This window comes from Hoplias malabaricus, chromosome 13, assembly GCF_029633855.1.
Source record: "Hoplias malabaricus isolate fHopMal1 chromosome 13, fHopMal1.hap1, whole genome shotgun sequence".
Taxonomy (NCBI): domain Eukaryota; kingdom Metazoa; phylum Chordata; class Actinopteri; order Characiformes; family Erythrinidae; genus Hoplias; species Hoplias malabaricus.
The window spans coordinates 15,291,738-15,301,737 of record NC_089812.1 but is presented as its reverse complement, the minus strand read 5'-3'; the positions used below and the strand labels follow the sequence as shown (position 1 = coordinate 15,301,737).

At 42.1% G+C, this 10,000-nt stretch overlaps 1 protein-coding gene across 1 annotated transcript in view; it reads right to left on the bottom strand.

Moving 5' to 3' along the window:
* fat4 (FAT atypical cadherin 4) overlaps positions 1 to 10,000 on the bottom strand; it is a 118,880-nt gene that overhangs the window by 72,471 nt on the left and 36,409 nt on the right. The gene's annotated exons all lie outside the window — the stretch shown is intronic.

Genomic DNA, 10,000 nt, shown 5'->3' with positions numbered 1-10,000 from the left:
CAAAAACAACTCAATGCTAAATAACAGAGAGGTCATGTCTTGTTTCTCCTGAAGCAGCTATTAAAGAAAGAATCTGCTTTAATTCTACTGAAGTGAAAACTCTTTTGAGAAGGGGTGTCACACATAAATAAAATGTATCTCAAGCAATGGCATTAAATTGTGTATTTGATCACAGTTAATCACAATTTTACATAAATGTGGACACAGTGAGATTTAGAGGAAAGGAGTATTAGAGGAAATAATTATTAATATCTGCAGTTATAACGCTGAAATACTGAGAGACACAAGCTAGAGCCATTCACTCCTAACCAGTTGTATTTATTTTTGTTTGTTTGTTTGTTTGTTTGTTATTTTAATCTTGAAAAAAAAGAAACAGATCGCAGTTTGGATGCTGTCAGCTGCCAGTTGGTCATTTAAGTCGTGAGGGTGTAACGTTTGAGGAATTACACACATCATATTTTAAATATTACATGTGTATGAGTGATAATTATCTCATATTTTGTTTACAAACATGTTGCTTATAGACCATCTCCAAGTCCTCACTGCTGTAATCTGTCTCAAATATATTTAGTTTATTGTAATTTACGCAAAGTATAAAAACTGTAGAAATTAGTTCCTCACAGGTTTGTTTACAGTGGACTCTCTGGTCTCATGCCCACCCCTCTTTCCTCCTTTTACACAGAGAAGATCCAGCTCACCCTGGGGAAACATCTGGTGGTGACGGGCTGCTAGGCTTCAGCATAATGCTCAAAAGGTATTTAAAAAAATAATAAAAATAAGAATAAGAATGCAGTTGAAACTTAACATGTTAACACTCTTAGTAGCCAACTCACTTAAAGCCACACCAGTGCAGATGCAGCCACCTTCAAGGCGCATCATTGGAAGGGGGTTTTCCTGGTCTTGCTCACAAGTCTACTAAGGCAAACAAAGGATGCAAGCAGGTATCCTAGCAACAGCTTTCATCTTTCAGAGAGAGAGAGAAAGAGAGAGAGAGAGAACTGAAAGAGATAGGTTCCTGAGATGCAGTTTTCTGAAAGCCACTTAGCTCAGTGTCCATAGTTCAGTCCCTATCAGGACATTCAAAGTGTACTTAGCTACTGCCTGCTTTATTACAGGTGGCTCAGAGTTAAATACAGAACCTGACTCTGGCTGTTGTTGTTGTTGTTTACAGGTTCTCCAAATGGTCTAAATGTTTGTATATATATATAAGACGTCCAGCTGTAAGGCAATATCTCAGTGTGAATTCTATCTCTGTCTGAGTGTGCTACAATAGTGTAAACTACATTTAAATGTCTCTATTTTTACTTCCGCTGTAAGACTATTTTTGCTTTATGGTATTATTATTACCATCCTATAGGTCAGATCTTGTTTTTTTTATGAGAGAGAGAGAGAGAGAGAGAGAGAGAGAGAGCAGATATATGTTTCTCATGTGTGTGTGTGTGTGTGTGTGTGTGTGTGATTAAAAGTCTGAACGGGTCTCACAGTGCTGGCGATGTGTGTGAAGCCCTCATCACGCCCCCTGCAGAGAGCCTCTATAGAAAAAGCCCAAAACAGCCATACTAGTCTGTGTGTGTGTGTGTGTGTGTGTGTGTGTGTGTGTGTGTGTGTGTGTGTGTTAAAATGAGATAAAAGAATAACAAGGAGAGAGAGAGAGAGAGAGAGAGAGAGAGAGAGAGAGAAAGAGAGAGATGATGAACAAATGTGAGAGAGTGAGTGGTTAGAGTGTGTGTGTGTGTGTGTGTGTCAGTGAGAGAGAGAACGAGAGAGAGAGAGAGAAAGGGGGAAGAAAACCTCAGCAGTTGGTACATAATCGCTAATTTTGGTGCACAGCGGCTTCTGGAACCCTAGCACTGTTAAAGGGTTTTAGAGAGAGCTTGAACGGAACACACACACACACACACACACACACACACACACACACACACAGACTGACACAAACACAAACACACCAAAAAACCAACCACCAGCTGAGAGTTTTACACATAACAAACATCTGGACACCAATGTCAGTCTCTTAAATTGGAACATTTAATGTTTTTAAAAACATTTTATTAAATGTTTAATAAATGTTTAATGTTTTATTAAATAAAAACATTTTATGTTTTTATTTTTTTTTCTTTATTTGTGTGATCTAATAAAATCTATTTTATGAAGATTTTTATACACATTTTATGAACAGACCAATAGAAATTCATCCAACTTCCTTTCAAGAAATAGATTTTTTTCTACTGTAACATTTCAGTCACACAGTCAAAATAAAGTGTGTTATAATATAATAATAATAATAATAATAATAATAATAATAATAATAATAATAATAATAATAATGTGTAATAAGATTGTAAGTGGAAACCAGCGAACCCGGAGGAAACCCCCTGCAGACACAGAGAGAACACAGCAAACTCCTCACAGACAAGTGACATGAAATAAGGATTGAAACTCTTGTAATGTGAGTTTCATGGCTGTTATCAGTACTTTAGTAAATACTCAACCCAGTGTTTCATATATAACACATTTCTAATTAATGCCCAAATATATCACTAACTGCTGCTCCTCAAAAGGGCACCGGGTTTGTGATAATATATGTTTTATCATATCGTTTAAACCCTAAACTGTACTGAGGGAAAATGTGTAAACCATGCAGCATTTTCGATTGAAACTTCATGGGGCAAAACCTCGCTCCAAATCATAAAACTCCACTTGGTAATCCCTGATCCAGAGTCACCCTCTTTCTCCCTCTCTCTAAATCTTTCCCCCTCTCCCTCTGCCTCTCTCTCTCCATCTGTGTGTGTCGTTTGGAGAGGAGCAGGAAGCGTCTGGCCGGCTGCGAGCCGAGTGGAGGCCAGTCTCAGCAAGGGAGAATGGAGGAGAAACTCTAATGCGTTTAACATGAGGCGGCATAAAGCAGATCCCTGCCAAAAGAGAGCCGCCCCCCCACCCCCACCCCCCTTAACTGAGGCCATTCATGGAGAAGAGACAGAAAGGAAAGAGAGCATGAGGGAAGGAGGGAGGGAGAGAGATATATAGGGAGAAACTGTGAGAGGCAGATAGGGGAAGTGACTGGATGCATACTGCAAAAAAAAAAAAAAAAAAAGGAAGAGGAATTGTGCAAACACAAGATGGAGATTTAGAGCGCCTTCCCATATAGATCCACGTCTTTCCTGGAGCATTCCTGAACCCGATATGCGAAATGCAGACAAACCATAACCCTGAGTGAAGATGTGGTTCTGGATTCTGAAACCAGAAAGTGAACCTTCTGCCTGCTATTAACAACCCACAACTAATCATTTTATGCACGGTTAAATCTGTAACGTGATGAAAAGTTTAAGTCGCTCTAATGAAGAACATCTGCCAAAGGCTGTAAATGTTAAAAAAAATAATAATTTATAAAAAAAGCTGTAAATGAAACGTTCAAGGAAGTAACTCTAAGATAGTGTTCACATCAAGTTCGGTCTGTGTCTTGGATCAGTGTTTTTGTTTTATTATGTGAATGGGTCATCGGGAGACTCATCTGTCTTCATTGGGAATGGGATTTTCAAGCTTCTCCAACTGGCAGAGCAAAGGCCACGTTTTTAAACACGTCATTCACATTTGAAAAATTCTGGCCGGACTAATGCTGGCAAGATCAACACGATTATTACCACTTTCAGAAATAACATGATTAACACTGGCAACGCTACTGAAACATCTCTCGATAGAACAACTAACCCAGGCACTGTTAAAACTGGCTCAATTAGGAGTTAACTATTGCATATTATGGCATTGTTATGATTGATGTTGGACTAAAGGTTCTAACAATGGAAGGTCAACACAAAAAAAAAAAAAAACATCTCTGGGAAGGATAACACTAGAAGCGCTGACTCTAGAAAGAAAGTCTAACTCTGGATATCTAATGGTGCTTTTCCCATGCATGGCACTTACTCTACTTTCTTCTCTGTTTGTTACTTGGTCCCTGGTGGCTTTTCCATTACCACCCACCAAAATGTAGTCAATGATGGCTCAAAACCTGGTCTCTAACGAGAACCGCGGGCTTTGGCAAGTGTTGTTTACTCATGAGGTATTGGCGTGTTGTTGTTGTTGTTGTTGTTGTTGTTTGAGACTGAACACAGCTCCGTCATCAATTCAGACAGATCAGTAGAGTTTGTTCTTTCCTTACTCCAGCATCCATTCATTGGCCACCGATCCAAGGAGCGATCCAAGAACCTCTTCAAAAGACCATGGCGTAATTTTACGAGCTACCGTTGCGAATCAGATAAAAACAAATATGAAAATATGGAGATTTTACCGATGGTCAGTTGGTGCTGGGCGTCTGCATTGCGTGCTGTAGAGTGAAGACTTTCTTAGGACAATCAGTGCTCTGCAAGGTTTACACGTCACGGTTCAGTCCCTACTCAGCTGGCTCACAACCACGAGAGAGCAGACACTAAAAAAGAACCCAGTTCCAGGACCAGGACCAAAATTATCTCATGGAAAAAGGAGAAAATCCTAGTAAAGTTGAGTAGGGACCATGCAGTGGAAGATCAGCATAAAACCAGAGGGTTTAACTGGACTAGACAGCCATAAAATACTAACACTGAAAAAGCCTAAACTTGATAAAGTCTCTCTAAGGTCTAAAATGGGAAAGTCTAACACTGGAACAGTGAATTATGGATGTGTCCTACACAAGAAGCCCTGGTCTACCACATTTGATAGACTCCATTCAGAAAACAACAACAGTGAAATGTTTTGCTTGAGCAAATTGCGTGACATTCCTCTGCCACTAGTTAATGCTAGCCTACATAATCTCTCAAGCCTCCGAGTGTGTGCATGCATGTGTGTACCACGCCTCTATGTCCTAAGAGCTCCCTTCCCTCAGTCTGAAGCACTGAACTGTTATATGAGTTCAGAATGAGGCATAGCTTTGTTTCGATGCCATGGTCTTCCACCAACCTTTCCACAGATTGCTCTCAGGCTCAAGCTACAGATTTGAGGATGATTCCAAGGTCTAGCAGCTGAAATCGATGTTGAGATTTGTTTAAAGAAGAACTGCCACTTTGGAGCAGCTGGGACATTTCAATTTGCTCGTCCTCAACTGCCAGAACTGCCTACTTCAACAAAGCTCTTTATTTTCAATGCAATATGAGTCAGCCACTCGCTCCCAGACTGGGGATGGAGTTCCCTCTCAGACTGGGTGTAGCGTTCTCTTGTTCCCTCCCTCCCTCTCTCTCTCTTTCACTCTCTCCATCACTCGCTCTCAGACTGGGTGTAGTCTTGAGTGTACGCTTCAGTAGAACTCAATGGCAGAAGAGCTGACTGAATGGTGAGAGCACCACGGAATGTGAATGATCACCCCCTTGTAAAAACGCCTAGGGTTGAGCCACAGAGGCCAACCCTAGGCTTCTTCTCCTTCTTCTTTAATTATTATTATTCCTTTTTTCAGACTAACCTGTTCTATCAATCCCTCTGCCTTTCCTAACCCCCTGCTGTATCTTACACATTCCCCCTGCAGTTGGCTGTGTATTTGGGGTCGGTTCACAGGCCAGAAGGTGATGATTTATCCTGCTGAGAGGTGATGCTCTGGAAGCTCGGAAAAACCCTGAGGTCGTGACCTTAGTTTAGCCCGGCCCTGTCATTTGTTACTAAAGCTGTAATGCGGCTCTGGCATCTCATTTTTTTGTGTCACTCTCACTCTCCTCCTCCTGGTATAGAGGTATAGAGGGGATAATGACTTCATTGTTCAAATCAATTGTTGGGTTGAGTCGTCTGTTCTCATTGTATCCTTTGGCAGCTCGGCCTGATAAACCTTTACATGGTAAGTGACGCTGAAAGGAAACAGCACTGCCATTATGAAGGGATGAGAGAGAGAGAGAGAGAGAGAGAGAGAGAGAAAGAGTTTGCTAGAAAGTTGATATTTAGGTGTTGCTGCCACACGACACCTGGAACCCGAGATCATGGATTCAATCCCCTCCATTAGATACTTTCTGTGAGAAGTTTTGTGTGTTTTCCCTGTATCTGTGTGAGTTTCCTTCAGGTGCTTTGCTTGCTGACGTACGGCTGTGAGTGACTGGTTGCGCGTATGATGCCCTGTGATGAATTAGAATTAGAATTAGAATCACTTTATTGGCCATTGTGCTTGTACAGAGGAATTTGTAATCTGCATTTAACCCAATCTGTGCAGTGAAACACATTTACACACGCACTAGTGAACACTAGGGGGCAGTAAGCACATATTCCTGGAGCCCTAGCCATGGTGCCGGAGGGGCAGTTGGGGTTTAGGTGTCTTGCTCAAAGGGCACTTCAGTTATAACCTACCGGCTCTGGGGATTGAACCCAGTTCCTTAACCATCAGGCCATGGCTGCCACAGTCCAGTTGTGACCAGTGATTCTGGGTCAGATGAATGGGTTAAAGAAGATTGATGAATGAATGAATGAAAGAAGGAATGTGGAAGTCAATATAACCCAAAAAAAACAACTTACATTTCCAACAATGAGAACGTGCAGAGGGCAAAAGCCGTCCAACTCATCCCAAAGGTATTGGATGGTGCTCCATCACTCCAGAGAGTGCAGTTCCTGCGCTTTATCGAGTGCTACAGGGCTTAATACTTCCCGAGCTGAGACCTTAGGCATTGGGCAAGGCTCAAAAATGGCTGCTTCAGAATTTCCTATTGGTAATAATATCTATGGACATTACACAAGCCTGCCCTGTGAAGGACTGGCGTCCCCTCCAGGGTGTATTCCCGCCTTGCGCCCGATGATTCCAGGTAGGCTCTGGACCCCCCGCGACCCTAAATTGGATAAGCGGTTACAGATAATGGATTACACAAGCCTTGTGTTTGTCAGCAGGTCAGCAATTTGAACAGTGTACGCTGGACTGAAAATATAACTATCATCCACTCCACCCCTTGTCCCGTAAGTGACCATTTCCCTCATGAGTCGAAGTCACCAAGGGCATGTTAAAAACAGGATTTAAATACAGGGAACCAGAGAGAACGAGGGAGAAATAGAAAAGACAAAATATCACTCTATTCTGCGGTCCAGCTGGACACTCCCGTCTCTGTAAATGCCACTCATCATGGATTAGAATCTGTGTTTAGTCTAAGGACAGAGAATTCGGAAAACTAATCAATAAATCAGCGGGAGAAAGTGCCTCTAGTGTACACAAACAATCCCGATCCGATCTCAGAGCCGAGTATATTCACATCAACACAAACACAATATCAAATACACCTCGCTTCGTACACACCCCGATACAACATTTATCCAATAATCCAAACAATGCGGCGGTGCTGTTGTCCAATACTCTGTCGCTGTGTGAAAGCTGTTTAGTCTGAAGCGGTCATGAGAAGCGTTTATATACAATGGGCATTTTTAAAAAAATAAATAAATAAAAAAAATGTAAAAATGGACTCGCCGATGCTGGTTATGATGGATCAGGCGTCAACATGAGAGCACAAACCCCCAACTGAAGGCGGAAAAAATATGGTAAACAATTCACATAAATACCTCAAATTCAGTGAAATTCAGTGGTTTTACACTAGGAGCCAAAGCCCTGAGCCATCCCCACCCCCCCACCTCCCGCCCCAGACACCCCCACCAATTGCCCCCACCCGGAGAAATCGCTCAAGTCACTTTGTAAACTCACACAAGGAAAATATATACAAACATGATGATAAAATAGGTGAAGAAAGAGTGACACTAGTTATAGAGAAGAGAGTTTGGGAGAGAGAGAGAGAGAGAGAGAGAGAGAGAGAGAGAGAGAGAGAGAGAGAGAGCACAAATAACACATGTGGTCCCACTCTTACTCTACGCACTATCACTCAACAAATAGACAAAGCTGAAGTGTTTCAGATGATCAGCTCAGGTTAACACACACACACACACACACACACTTGATCCTCTCAGAGACAGAATCACTCAACACTTAAACCACCAGGAGGGTCTCTAAAAGGATTTCCATCCTCTTCTTTTATGTAGATTTTGGAACGGCACGTACAAATCCGGATGGAAAAGGTGGAATTAAATATCGCAACAGATTTCATTAACTTGAAGGAGGTGGCTGCACTGATGTAGTGATAAAAAAAGAACCAAAAAACTGATGGAAACTGATGGACATTTTTTTTTATATATATAAATGAGTAGGGCTTAGGTGTCACAGTTGAATAATATCACATTCAAGCATTTGCCTAAAATGTGATGATAGAAAGATTGATTCATTTGCATTTTCTGTTATTAACGTTCTGGATATTTGCATGAAATGATGAATTACAGAATGGAAATGAGACACGGGAGACGACCAACCCACACACTGTGAAACAAGACCACTCAGTCAGTTTTCTGCGTGCTGCCTAAGTCAGAAAACATGGGATAAAACTAGCCATTCAGATTCAGCTCCGCTTCTGACGTCAAGTGCAGAGACTTTAGAATTGCCCCGCCCCCTCGTCTGAGTCTGTCCAATCACAGTGCTGTTCATCTTAAAGACGAGGTTAAAAGCAGCGACACAGACACAACGAGCGCAGAGAAATAGAACCGAGTGAAAACGGATTAAAAAAAAAAAACAGAGCTTCTGCTCCTCGCTGCTCACCGCTGTGCGCTCAGGGGCGAGGTGAACAGCGAGCGGCTCATTGTCATTTAAAGGAACAGGTGCTGAATGCGGCCGATCTGAACAGGACTGTTTAGAAGTTGACTCTGTGAGTGGGTGTAATGAGATGAGATGAGTGTAAGTGAGAAAATGAGTAGCGGAGTTTGGAGTAGTTTGTGAACTAAGCATATGTGTGTGTGTGTGTGTGTGTGTGTGCTATGTACATTTAGGGTCGTGTAGGTAAATAATAAGGAACTAATCGGGATTAGACTCAGACAGACCAACTGTGGGATTTTTTCAAAGCTTTAGATTTCTTGAAAAGCACTGGAGCTTAAAGTCTCAAGCTGTGAACGGTTTTAAAGCACCTTTCTAAGAGAGGAGCTCTCCACGTGAAAATAAAGCCTGCCAAACACATACACACACACACACACACACACACACACACACACACACACACACACAGAGGCAAATTACACACGCACACGTAAACACAAACACACACAAATGGAGATTTTCCTCTCGGTGGGAAAGAGGATTTGAACTAATACTTCCTTTATGTTTGTTTGTTTGTTTGGTCGGTAAACAAAGAGGCAGTGTGTTATTGGCTGTGAGAATGTGGTGTAGTTCTTAATGAAGGGGAGGGGATTTGTTGCCGTGCCGATAATTAAAGGGCGGAGACTTGTGATTTGTATAGGATTGGGGTTGGAATAGAAAGAAAATAAGACACACACACACACTCACACACACACACACACACACACACACACACACACACCTGTATTGCATGCTCACATCTTCACACAGACCCTAAATACCCCACCCCTCATAACTAACTAAGATGCGTACGCTGTGTATAGAGTGTTCAGTAGTGTTCACACAGCTCTGAAGCAGCTGCACATGAGCTCACTACACTCAGTGCCAAGCTTCAGCCTGAGGGGCATAAATCTTCCAACACCCTGCAGTGGAGCAGTGGAACAGCGTTCTCTAGAGAGACCGAGCTCCATCCAACACACACCACTCGTGTCCGTGGCCGAATGCCATCAGCTCCTTACAGAAATCCGTTCTTTGTTCAACTGCAGTTAAACTGCGGGAAGAGAGCTTGGAATGTTGTCTCTCTATTTAGGTCCTGATTTTGGTGACTGGGTTTAAGTTCAGGTTTTAGGCTCCGTTTAAGGTCAGCACTTGGCTGAAGGTTAAGTCCAGGGTTAGTTTTAGGCTGAGGTTAAGGTCAGCACTTCAGTCAGGGTTAAGTTTAAGTTTAGGTTCAGATTTTGAGTTGAAGTTAATGGTGGCATTAGAGTAAATATTAAGTCCAGTGCTAGATTTGAGCTGGAGCTGAGTTTAAGATCAGCATTTAAACGAGTGTTAAGACCAGGATTACGTTTAGGATTTGGTTTGAGTTTGAGGGCTGGGATGAGGCTTAGAATTTGGGTTGAGACTAAG